The sequence below is a fragment of the Hyperolius riggenbachi genome, chromosome 8 (assembly GCF_040937935.1).
Source record: "Hyperolius riggenbachi isolate aHypRig1 chromosome 8, aHypRig1.pri, whole genome shotgun sequence".
NCBI lineage: Eukaryota > Metazoa > Chordata > Amphibia > Anura > Hyperoliidae > Hyperolius > Hyperolius riggenbachi.
Window position 1 is genome coordinate 229,269,590 of NC_090653.1, and position 13,287 is coordinate 229,282,876.

At 51.0% G+C, this 13,287-nt stretch overlaps 1 protein-coding gene across 2 annotated transcripts in view; it reads left to right on the top strand.

The window, feature by feature from the left end:
• The window catches only part of WHRN (whirlin), a 384,594-nt gene that overhangs the window by 175,320 nt on the left and 195,987 nt on the right, over window positions 1-13,287 (top strand). The gene's annotated exons all lie outside the window — the stretch shown is intronic.

The window sequence follows — 13,287 nt, forward strand, 5'->3', positions numbered from 1 at the left end:
TGTCAATAGACGCTAAAAACGGAAATCTGGGAGTTTAGCGGACGCCTGCCTCCTTCAGAAGCCGTGAAAAACCATTTTGACTGAGAACCTGTTTTTATAGATTTTGTGATTGCTGCTGTGTTCCAGCTTCTTGAGGACACGGGGGGTATCACCGTTTAGTGACGCAGTGCTCTGCAAAGCCACTCTTCAATAGTTAATGTTATCCCCAACCCCCTCACAAAGCATAGATACAGTACTGTCATGACCTTGTTTTTGTTTTTAACATCCTTGCCACATGACTTGGCTATAGCAGTGGGCATTCAGACTCCCTCCTGCACTTTTCAAAAGCATGGTTGTCCAAAACACTCCCTCCCCAGGCCACACCTCCCATTCCTTTGGTATAGGAGTGGTTCCCATCTGAATGGGAAAGGGGGAGTCTTGACCGATCGTAAAGAAGTACTGTCACTGCAACATGCATTCTGCCCAAAAAGAAGAGGTCCAGGCTGGATTTCTGTAAAAAAAAAGTGTATTTTCTGCACTTGCAAGGGAAGGTGGTGGGTGGGTGGTATTGGGGAGGAAGGGGTGAAGGTGAGTGAGGGAGGATGGGGTTGAGATCACGATCTACACATTTATTAAAGAGCATTGTAACATTGCAAAATTGCCAAAAAAAAATAGCCAATTGCCAAATCAATGTAACCCCCCTTTCTTTTTCTTTAAAATGGCTCCTTATGTGCCCCCCCCCCCTTCACCCCATGTTTTCATTTTAAAACATTTACAAAGTAGATTGAATGTTTTACAGTCTCTAATCTATGGCAGCCTATTAAGTGTCCCAGAGTTAGAAAAAGGTGAATAGTTCATGTATTATATCTCTCCCTGCCCTCAGAAGTTGTATTCTGGCAGGAAAACTTTTATAGCTGTAATTTGCTTATCAGTGATGTTTACTATATTCCCGACAAGGTTCTGACAAGACAGAAGCTGTCACTTCCATGCCTACAAGTTAACTCTTTCAGGCAGCAAAATAAATAAAGTAAAACAGCCTGGCTATTAATATGTTTGGTACTGTACATACACATGTTTATCTCATCATGTCACATGTTGCCTCGGGTACACTTTAAGCTGTACAAAAGGGTTAACTATCAAGCACTGTGTGAAATGAGAACAAGGGACTGCCACCTCCATTGCTTTGGATAAATTCGAGACTGAAGGTCCTGGATATGTGACTGCTTCTGCTCAGAATTAAACAAAAGAAAATTCCCATTTCATAAGGCAATGCACACTGATTTACTATACAACGGACTGCTAGTCAACTTTTACTTCTCATCTCTCTGTCACATCTCTCCCTTTACCTCCATCATATTCAGGGGCGTTACTAGCCCCAAAGATCAGTGGCACATGCCCCGGATCTATTCTGTGGTGCCCCGGATGTCCCCCAGGCATCTGTGGTGCTTCAATGCCGGGTATGCTGGGGCTGTGGTGCATCAATAAGGGGTATGCTGGGAACTGTGCTGCATCAATTGGTGGTATGCTGGGGCTGTGGTGCATCAATAAGGGGTATGCTGGGTGCTGTGGTGCATCAATTGGGGGTATGCTGGGGGCTGTGGTGCATCAATAAGGGGTATGCTGGGTGCTGTGGTGCCTCTATGTGGGCATACTGAGTGCTGTGGTGCCTTTATGGGGGCATGCAGGGAGCTGTGGTTCTTCTTTGCTATGGGTGCATGCTGGGAGTTGTGGTGCCTCAATGGGAGGCCTGAGGGAGCATAGGAGACGGTCCACTAGAAGGTCAGGGAATGCTATGGGAGAACTGCCAGGTAACAAGGTGGCAGGCCAGCCTGCCCAGCAGAAAGCCAGCCCTGCCAGCACAGTAGCCAAGTAACTCTGCCGAGAAGTGGTGCTGCCTATTTATGTGATTTATTTATTTATTTATTTTTGCATTAATGGAGAGGGGAGCTTCAACCAACATTTTACTTAGACTGCCATTACGTTCATGTAAATTTGGCTCCACCCATGACCACACCCATATTCACACCCATTTTCTGTCTGGAGTGCCCAAAATGACCCGGATCTCTTAGGCAGGGCTGGGCCGAGGCAGAGGCTGAAGAGGCTCCAGCCTTAGGGCGCAGCATAGGAGGGGGCGCACAATTCATTCAGCTGTCATTCCTAATTGTGTATGAAGCAGAAAGAAATAAGAAAAGGGGATACATAGCAGTGACTGCACGCCAGATAACTAGATATTAAGGTGTTGGGGAGGTTGTGGGCCCTGTGGCCCTCTTAGTCTAATAGCAATCTGTGTGTGACAGCTGAGGTGGGAGGGATGGGGAGGGGCCTCTTAGTCTAATAGCAATCAGTGTGTGACAGCTGAGGTGGGAGGGATGGAGGGGCGCACTTTGGTGTCTCAGCCTTGGGTGCTGGAGGACCTTGTCCCTGCTCTGCTCTTAGGATCCTAGCAACACCGCTGATCATACTGTCAGTACCTGACTTTTTACCATCATCTGACACCCTTCAAACTTCTGGATACTGACAGGTAAAGTATTCATGCACAGGCGCCAGGGGAGCACATTTTACACTGGGGGGGGGGGGGGGGGGGGCAGAAACGGATGCCAAGATGACATCACTTGGCCGATTCCAGCAAGACTTTATTTCAGAGGCGTATCTAGAGGGGTGCAGGCATGGCTCTTGCCATGGGCGCCACAGCACCAAGGGCGCCATGCCTGCCCCTGTGCTGCACCACTATGCCTGCCCCTGTAACTTAGATTTCAGATCAGATTAATTCTGTTATCTGGGGAACATGGCTACTTAAAGGATACCCAAACTGACATGTGACATAATGAGATAGACATGTGTATGTCAATGCTTAGCACACAAATAAGTATGCTGTGTTCCTTTTTTTCTTTCTCTGCATGAAAGAGTTAAATATCAGGTATGTAAGTGGCTGACTCAGTTCTGACTCAGACAGGAAGTAACTACAGTGAGACCCTCACTGATAAGAAATTCCAACTATAAAACACTTTCTTAACAGAAAATGGCTTCTTAGAGCAAGAAAGAGATAAAAAAGGGGAATTTCTTATCAGTGAGGGTCACACTATAGTCACTTCCTGTCTGAGTCAGGACTGAGTCCGCCACTTACATACCTGATATTTAACTCTTTCAGGCAGAGAAAGAAAAAAAGAAACACAGCCTAGTTATTTGTGTGCTAGGCCCTGTACATAACCATGTCTATCTCATTATGTCACATGTCAGTTTGGGTATCCTTTAATTTATATATGTAGGGTGCACTTGGCTTAGTGTTAGAAAAGAAGACTGAGGGGGAATAAGAAGAGATATTTCCTAAAAAGTAACTTCAGCAATATCCCAAGCAAAAAAACATAGGCAACCATAACACATGGACGCGAGAAAGGATGCTGTTTTTAGATGGGAGGGGGGCTCTGACTGTGGGGGAGCAATTTCAGTGTTTGCCATAGGCTCTATATTACCCAGATATGCCCCTGCTTTATTTTAAAAACGATCAGCAATTGGCCTGCAGTGTATGGGCAGCCAACAGATCTCTCTCTGATCACATCAACGAGAGATCTGTTTCTTGGTTAAATCTGTCCATATTTGTTAAAAACTTAAAACTTTGTCCGCACCAGCACTATGGCAATCCATATGATGTTATTCACTCCCTTGTGACAAATGCGCTCCTTTCATGTTTACAGTAGTATTGATTGTTCTTTACTGCTTCTTAAGAGCGAGATCTTTCAAAATGTTGACGTTTGAAGCAAACATTGCGACCCCCTGTGTGGAGATTTAATGCGCCTTCATGCTTTATTTTGCATTTGTTGTGTTCAATGGACTGCATAAAACCCTTTTGATACAATAATTGTAAGTGATTGGGCGCTTTTCCACATGAAGCTGCACTCCCCACTGGTAAGGGAATGTAGATGCTTTCTGTCCTCCCCTTGCCTGTGCAGTGTGGAATGCCATCGGCGGTGGGCGGGAGGGTGTGGTATTAATCTGATTGCAGAAGTAAGAATTGTTTGGGATTCGGGAAATGCTGAAGAATACTTAACAAAAGTTTTCCCTCACCAGGGGATAAAACTTAACATTTAATTGTTTACATTAATTGTTTACATTAAAACTTCCCTCAGGTTAACTGTCATCATCATTACTTTCAATAAAAGTTGATACAGTAGTATTTGTATACAGGGAGTGGATACCCCCACTACTTCAACTCAGTGGTGCTCACCGCCAGGTCGTGATCACGCTTACGCGTGGATTCACGACCATTTTGACGCATTCCGCCTCGGACACGCTAAGCCGTGAATAGATTTTCAACCACGAAAATCTGCTTCGGCTACGCGTGAATGCGGACAGAAATCCGCATTCACGCTCGTGAAACCCGGCGCTGAAGTCGTGGTTTGCGGAAATGCGTCATACTATGCGGAAGTGACACATTGCAGGCCAATCAGAGTGCCCCAGCCAGGCCCTAGCAACCAATCACAGGAGGGGAGCTATGCCCTCCCCTCCTGAATATAAAGCGGCGGCCATGATGGAAAAGCTCTGTCCTTGCTAGACTGTGGTGCTGAGAGGATTATCTCCAGGCCATTGTTGTTTGAGCAAGTGCATTTATTGTGTTAAAAACAAAGCGTTTTTTTTGCTAACACTGCTCTTATACTGTACACAGTTAGCTAGTCAGTGAGTGATTGCTGTAGTTAGTTGTAGTCAGTGTAGTGTAGTGGGAGTGTGGGAGTCTAGTGATTATTTAACTGTGTGTAGTGCTGTGCAGGCAGGTTCAGTGCTGCAGTGTAGTGGGAGTGGGGATTATCTGTGTGTAGAGTGCAGGCAGGCAGGTTAGTGCAGCTGCAGTGTTCACTTGTATATTCCAGTGACAGTTATACACTTGTACTATTTGCAGGCAGCCAGTCACACCGCCGGCGCCGCCACTCTCTGCCAGCGCTGTTCATTCATTCTGTCAGTGACCTTGTGCCGTGCCCAGTGCCCACTGCTCGCTCGCTCGCTGGCATATGAGCATCTCATTACACAGTGTGACATCCTTGTGTGCCCACTGCATCCTTCAGTAACCTAGTTGTATATCCAGTGCCCACTGCTGTGCCCACTGCATCCTTCAGTGACCTTGTACTGTGGCCACTGCATCCTTCAGTGACCTAGTTGTATATCCAGTGGCCACTGCTGTGCCCACTGCATCCTTCAGTGACCTTGTACTGTGCCCACTGCATCCTTCAGTGACCTTGTACTGTGCCCGCTGCATCCTTCAGTGACCTAGTTGTATATCCAGTGCCCACTGCTGTGCCCAGTGCATCCTTCAGTGACCTTGTACTGTGGCCACTGCATCCTTCAGTGACCTAGTTGTATATCCAGTGCCCACTGCTGTGCCCACTGCATCCTCCAGTGACCTTGTACTGTGCCCACTGCATCCTTCAGTGACCTTGTACTGTGCCCACTGCATCCTTCAGTGACCTAGTTGTATATCCAGTGCCCACTGCTGTGCCCACTGCATCCTTCAGTGACCTTGTACTGTGGCCACTGCATCCTTCAGTGACCTAGTTGTATATCCAGTGCCCACTGCTGTGCCCACTGCATCCTTCAGTGACCTTGTACTGTGGCCACTGCATCCTTCAGTGACCTAGTTGTATATCCAGTGGCCACTGCTGTGCCCACTGCATCCTTCAGTGACCTTGTACTGTGCCCACTGCATCCTTCAGTGACCTTGTACTGTGCCCACTGCATCCTTCAGTGACCTAGTTGTATATCCAGTGCCCACTGCTGTGCCCACTGCATCCTTCAGTGACCTTGTACTGTGGCCACTGCATCCTTCAGTGACCTAGTTGTATATCCAGTGCCCACTGCTGTGCCCACTGCATCCTTCAGTGACCTTGTACTGTGCCCACTGCATCCTTCAGTGACCTTGTACTGTGCCCACTGCATCCAGTGATTCATTACTAGCAACATGTCTGGCAGGGTTTCGCGGGGTGAGAGGAAAGGGAGTTCAATTGCCTCAGCCACTTCTGGGACTGCTCCACGTCCAGGGAGAGGACGCCCAGCTGTACGTGGTCGTGATGCAGCAAAAAGGGGGGCAGCAAAGCCTGGGCCGAGTCAGCGGACGCCATTGTCCAAATATTTTAAAATTTCTGGTCCCCGTGTGGTGGTTGAGCAAATGGAACCTGACGTACTCATGGACATCATGACTTCCTCCCAGACCTCTACTGTGAGCACCACTCCAAGCAGCAGCAGCAGCCAACGTCCCACGCTTGTTGTGACATCCACCCCAGCACCCACTGGTCAGCAGCCCTCCCAGGATGACAGCGTTCTGTCCCTCAGTCCGGCTTCTGGGAACCTGCTGATGCAAGAAGCTCAGGACTTACTGGGGACTGATGTGGCAGAGATTGAGATCGGGCCACAATCACAAGCGTTGTTGAGTTCTGGTGATGAAGAAGAGGGGTCTGTGTCTGGGGATGTAGGGATAGAAGAGGAGGCGGGGGAGTCAGAGGAAGAGCTGGATTATGATGATGCTGCTGATGATGACGACGTTGTGGACCCTAACTATGTGCAGCCTGCTGAGTCCGTGGAAGAATGGTCAGAGGCAGAGTAGAGTTGGGCCGAACGGTTCGCCGGCGAACGTGGTTCGCGCGAACTTACGTGGTTCGCGTGCGGGTGCCGCACGCATACGTTTTGCGGAAGTACGGTTCGCCCCATAATGCACCTGAGGGTCAACTTTGACCCTCTACATCACAGTCAGCAGGCCCAGTGTAGCCAATTAGGCTACACTAGCCCCTGTAGCCCCACCCCCCCTTATATAAGGCAGGCAGCGGCGGCCATTACGGCCACTCGTGTGCCTGCATTAGAGAGAGTAGGGCGAGCTGCTGTCTGTCTCTAGGGAAAGATTAGTTAGGCTTTGCTTTTCCTGGCTGCATACCTGTTCTGTTCAGTGAGCCCTCAGCCCACTGCATACCTGTACTGTGATCCTGCCACTGCATACCTGTTCAGTGATCCTGCCACTGCATACCTGTTCAGTGATCCTGCCAGTGCATACCTGTTCAGTGATCCTGCCACTGCATACCTGTTCAGTGATCCTGCCAGTGCATACCTGTTCAGTGATCCTGCCACTGCATACCTGTTCAGTGATCCTGCCAGTGCATACCTGTTCAGTGATCCTGCCACTGTATACCTGTTCTGTGAACCCGCCACTGTATACCTGTTCTGTTCAGTGGACCCGCCACTGTATACCTGTTTAGTGAACACGCCACTGCATACCTGTTGTGTTCAGTGAACCTGCCACTGCATACCTGTTCTGTGAACCCGCCACTGTATACCTGTTCTGTTCAGTGGACCCGCCACTGTATACCTGTTCTGTGAACCCGCCACTGTATACCTGTTCTGTTCAGTGGACCCGCCACTGTATACCTGTTTAGTGAACACGCCACTGCATACCTGTTGTGTTCAGTGAACCTGCCACTGCATACCTGTTGTGTTCAGTGAACCTGCCACTGCATACCTGTTCTGTGAACCCGCCACTGTATACCTGTTCTGTTCAGTGGACCCGCCACTGTATACCTGTTCAGTGAACCCGCCACTGTATACCTGTTCTGTTCAGTGGACCCGCCACTGTATACCTGTTTAGTGAACACGCCACTGCATACCTGTTGTGTTCAGTGAACCTGCCACTGCATACCTGTTGTGTTCAGTGAACCTGCCACTGCATACCTGTTCTGTGAACCCGCCACTGTATACCTGTTCTGTTCAGTGGACCCGCCACTGTATACCTGTTTAGTGAACACGCAACTGCATACCTGTTGTGTTCAGTGAACCTGCCACTGCATACCTGTTCTGTGAACCCGCCACTGTATACCTGTTCTGTTCAGTGGACCCGCCACTGTATACCTGTTCTGTGAACCCGCCACTGTATACCTGTTCTGTTCAGTGGACCCGCCACTGTATACCTGTTTAGTGAACACGCCACTGCATACCTGTTGTGTTCAGTGAACCTGCCACTGCATACCTGTTGTGTTCAGTGAACCTGCCACTGCATACCTGTTCTGTGAACCCGCCACTGTATACCTGTTCTGTTCAGTGGACCCGCCACTGTATACCTGTTCAGTGAACCCGCCACTGTATACCTGTTCTGTTCAGTGGACCCGCCACTGTATACCTGTTTAGTGAACACGCCACTGCATACCTGTTGTGTTCAGTGGACCTGCCACTGCATACCTGTTCTGTGAACCCGCCACTGTATACCTGTTCTGTTCAGTGAACCCGCCACTGTATACCTGTACTGTTCAGTGAACCCACCGCATCAGTGTGCATACCTGTGCAGTTAAGTGAACCCACCTACCTACGTGAGTGCACGCAGTGTGATATACCACTCCGTGCATACCCGATATGGACAAAACAGGTAGAGGAAGAGGTAGTGCCAGAGGCAGAGGAAGGCCACCCGGCATGTCTGCGCGAGGTCGTGTAAATGTAATTTCGTGTGGACCTGGCCCACAGTACAGTGCTCAGAAGAAGGCACGTCCCATCACCTCCCAAGATTGTCAGGACGTGGTTGAGTATTTAGCGACACAGAACACCTCATCTTGCTCAGCCACCAGCGCTACTACTAGCACCACTTCCGCTGCATTTGACACTTCGCAAGAATTATTTAGTGGTGGTGAAATCACTGATGCACAGCCATTGTTGTTACAGCCAGATGAATTTTCACCAGCTCATTTGTCTGCGTTACGCGGCAACACTATGGATGTAACGTGTAAGGAGGATGAAGGACCTACACGTTTGGATTTTTCTGAGGCAAGCGAAGCTGGGCAGGATGATTACGATGATGACGATGATAGGGATCCTCTGTATGTTCCCAATAGAGGAGATGAAGAGGGGGACAGTTCAGAGGGGGAGTCAGAGAGTAGTAGGAGGAGAGAAGTTGCTGAAAGAAGCTGGGGCAGCTCTTCATCAGAAACAGCTGGTGGCAGTGTCCGGCACCATGTATCGCCACCTATGTACAGCCAGCCAACTTGCCCTTCAGCATCAGCTGCTGAGGTCCCCATAGTGCCCACATCCCAGGGTGGCTCAGCGGTGTGGAAATTTTTTTATGTGTGTGCCTCAGATCGGACCAAAGCCATCTGTTCCGTCTGCCAACAAAAATTGAGCCGTGGAAAGGCCAACACTCACGTAGGGACAAGTGCCTTACGAAGGCACCTGCAGAAAAGGCACAAACAGCAATGGGATGGCCACCTGAGCAAAAGCAGCAGCAGCACACAAAAGAAAAGTCACCCTCCTTCTCCTCTTCCTCCTTCAGGTGCATCATCTGCTTATGCCGCTTTCTCCCTTGCACCTTCACAGGCACCCTCCTCCACTCCGCCTCTGCCCTTGAGCGGTTCCTGCTCCTCTGCCCACAGCAGCAGTCAGGTGTCCGTGAAGGAAATGTTTGAGCGGAAGAAGCCACTTTTGGCCAGTCACCCCCTTGCCCGGCGTCTGACAGCTGGCGTGGCGGAACTGTTAGCTCGCCAGCTGTTACCATACCGGCTGGTGGACTCTGAGGCCTTCCGTAAATTTGTGGCCATCGGAACACCGCAGTGGAAGATGCCAGGCCGCACTTATTTTTCGAGAAAGGCCATACCCCAACTGCACCGTGAAGTTGAGAGGCAAGTGGTGTCATCTCTTGCGAAGAGCGTTGGGTCAAGGGTACACCTGACCACGGATGCCTGGTCTGCCAAGCACGGGCAGGGCCGCTACATTACCTACACAGCCCATTGGGTGAACCTGGTGGTGAACCATGGCAAGCAGGGCGCAGCGGACCAAATTGTGACACCTCCACGGCTTGCAGGCAGGCCTCCTGCCACCTCCTCTCCTCCTGCTACATGCTCTTCGCTGTCCTCCTCCTCCTTGGCTGAGTGGCAGTTCTCCTCTCCAGCTACACAGCCCCAGCTCCGCAGGGCCTATGCTGCATGCCAGGTACGACGGTGTCACGCCATCTTAGACATGGCTTGTCTCAAAGCGGAGAGTCACACTGGAGTAGCTCTCATGGCTGCTCTTAAGAAACAGGTGGATGAGTGGCTGACCCCGCACCACCTGGAGATAGGCAACGTGGTGTGCGACAACGGCAGCAATCTGCTTGCCGCTTTGCATATGGGGAAGCTGACACACATACCCTGCATGGCACATGTCATGAATCTAGTTGTTCAAAGATTTGTGGCAAAGTACCCTGGCTTAGCGGATGTCCTGAAGCAGGCCAGGAAGTTCTGTGGGCATTTGAGGCGGTCTTACACAGCCATGGCACGATTTGCAGAAATTCAGCGGAAAAACAACATGCCGGTGAGACGCCTCATTTGCGATAGCCCCACTCGCTGGAATTCGACCCTGCTCATGTTCTCCCGCCTGCTAGAACAGAAGAAAGCCGTCACCCAGTACCTCTACAACTGGAGTAGAACGAAACAGTCTGGGAAGATGGGGATGTTCTGGTCCGACAACTGGACACTGATGAAAAATGCATGCAGGCTCATGCGGCCGTTTGAGGAGGTGACCAACCTGGTGAGCCGCAGTGAGGGCACCATCAGCGACTTAATTCCCTACGCTTACTTCTTGGAGCGTGCTGTGCGTAGAGTGGCGGATGAAGCTGCGAATGAGCATGACCAGGAACCGTTACGGCAGGAACAGGCATGGGACCAATTTTCATCAGACCCAGCTGTTTCCTCAACACCTGCGGCAGCACAGAGGGGGGAGGAGGAGGAAGAAGAGAGGTCGTGTGCAGAAGACGAGTCAGACTCAGAGGATGATGAGCAAGGTGTTTCTTTGGGGGAGGAGGAGGAGGAGGAGGAGGCAACAGCGGCAGGAGAACCACCGCAGCATGCGTCGCAGGGGGCTTGTGCTGCTCAACCTTCCCGTGGTATTGTTCGCGGCTGGGGGGAGGAGGTTGACTTACGTGACGTCACTGAGGAAGAGCAAGAGGAGATGGAGGGTACTGGATCCGACTTTGTGCAGATGTCGTCTTTTATGCTGTCCTGCCTGTTGAGGGACCCCCGTATAAAAAACCTCAAGGGGAATGAGCTGTACTGGGTGGCCACACTACTAGACCCTCGGTACAGGCACAAAGTGGCGGACCTGTTACCAACTCACCGGAAGGTGGAAAGGATGCAGCACATGCAGAACCAGCTGTCAACTATGCTTTACAATGCCTTTAAGGGTGATGTGACAGCAGAACGCCAGCAAGGTACCACTGCCACTAATCCTCCTCCCGTGTCCACGCAGTCAAAGACAGGACGCTCCAGCGATCTCATGGTGATGTCGGACATGCGGACGTTCTTTAGTCCAACGCCTCGCCGTAGCCCTTCCGGATCCACCCTCCACCAACGCCTCGACCGGCAGGTAGCCGACTACCTGGCCTTAAGTGTGGATGTAGACACTGCTGTGAACAGCGATGAGGAACCCTTGAACTACTGGGTGCGCAAGCTTGACCTGTGGCCAGAGCTGTCCCAATTTGCCATCCAACTTCTCTCCTGCCCTGCCGCAAGCGTCCTCTCAGAAAGGACCTTCAGCGCAGCTGGAGGCATTGTCACAGAGAAGAGAAGTCGCCTAAGTCACAAAAGTGTTAAGTACCTCACCTTTATCAAAATGAATGAGGCATGGATCCCGGAGGGCTGCTGCCCGCCCCAAGACTAAGTCAGTCCCCGCACACACAGCATCTCTGCCTGCACGCCGTGTGACTGGCTGCCTGGCCTGCCCCAAGAAGACTAAGTCGCTCCCAGTCCCTCCACACAGCATGTCTGCCTGCAGGCCGCTTGACGACCTTCTCCGCCACCACCAACAGGGTCCGGGACTCCAGGCGGATTGCTGAATTTTTTAGGCCGCTGCTAGCAGCGGCCGCTGTAATAATTTTTCGGGTGCGTGTACATGACTGCCTAATTTTTCTGGCTGCACTGCGGACAGCTGCAACAACAAAAGAAAAGGCATGTACATGCGCCCATTCCCCTTCGTGATCATTACCTTGCCGTGGTGAAGGGGCTTGCGTATCACAATGAAGCAATGACCGGCGCCTAGATGAGTGTCTCGGGGGGCACACAAAAGATAATAAGGTCGTTGCTTCATTGTGGTCAGACCAAATTTGATCAGCTGGACAGTCACTGTTCTGTCATTCAGCTACATCAGCCAGGCCGGCGACCATATGGGCTGTAAAGCCACCAAAACCTGCACTCTCGCCATGGTGCGCACCAGTCCAGCATGGCCGTCACTACACAAACAGCTGTTTGCGGTGCGTTACACGGTGAGTTTGGTGTGTCAGTGTGAGGCAGTACCTTAATTACACTACCTGATTGATGTATACACATGCAAGATGTTTTAAAGCACTTTAGGCCTGTCATTTAGCATTCAATGTGATTTCTGCCCTTAAAACGCTGCTTTGCGTCAAATCCAGATTTTTCCCGGGGACTTTTGGCATCTATCCCACTCCGCCATGCCCCCCTCCAGGTGTTAGACTCCTTGAAACATCTTTTCCATCACTTTTGTGGCCAGCATAATTTTTTTTTTTTCAAAGTTCGCATCCCCATTGAAGTCTATTGCGGTTCGCAAACTGTAACGCGAACCGAACGTTCCGCGAAAGTTCGCGAACCCGGTTCGCGAACCTAAAATCGGAGGTTCGGCCCAACTCTAAGGCAGAGCAGGATGACGAGTCACCTCGGCCTAGACAAGGATATCGCCATATGTCAGGCAGGGGCAGGGGCATCGGCAGCAGTGGGCGTGGAGGAAGTAGACAGGACACTGCTTCAGCCGGCACCACCACCATGCAACCCCCGGCAACTACTACCACACATTGTTCCGCTGCACCCTCTGCTAGTGGGGGCCGCAGTAAATTAAAGTCACCAGTGTGGGATTGCTTTGAGGAATGTACTGATGACAAAACGTATGCTGTGTGCAGGTTATGCAGCAAAAGATTGAGCCGTGGGAAAAGTCTGAGCAAGATGGGTACCTCATCCCTCCAGGGCCACCTGAGAAGCCGCCACTGCCGCGAGTATGCAGAGTTTAAGAGGAAGCAGGCACTGCTGGCAGGGGTTCCTGAGAGCAGAAGGCCCACCAGCGCAGCAGCATCCTCCCTCCCTCAGGGTCGTGAATCCCCCACAGCAGCAGCAGTAGTAGCACGCAAGCGCTCTTCCACCTCGGCTACTCAGGACACAGACATTGAGGCTGGCAGCCAGTGTTCGTCTCTCTCCTCTGTCTCCCCTGCATCCCAGCGTCGTCAGACCCTGCTGAGCGACACCTTTCAGGGTCTGACCAAGCCTCTGCCTCCAAGCCACAGGCGGATCCGCAAACTAAATGGCTTGCTGGCCCGGGCCA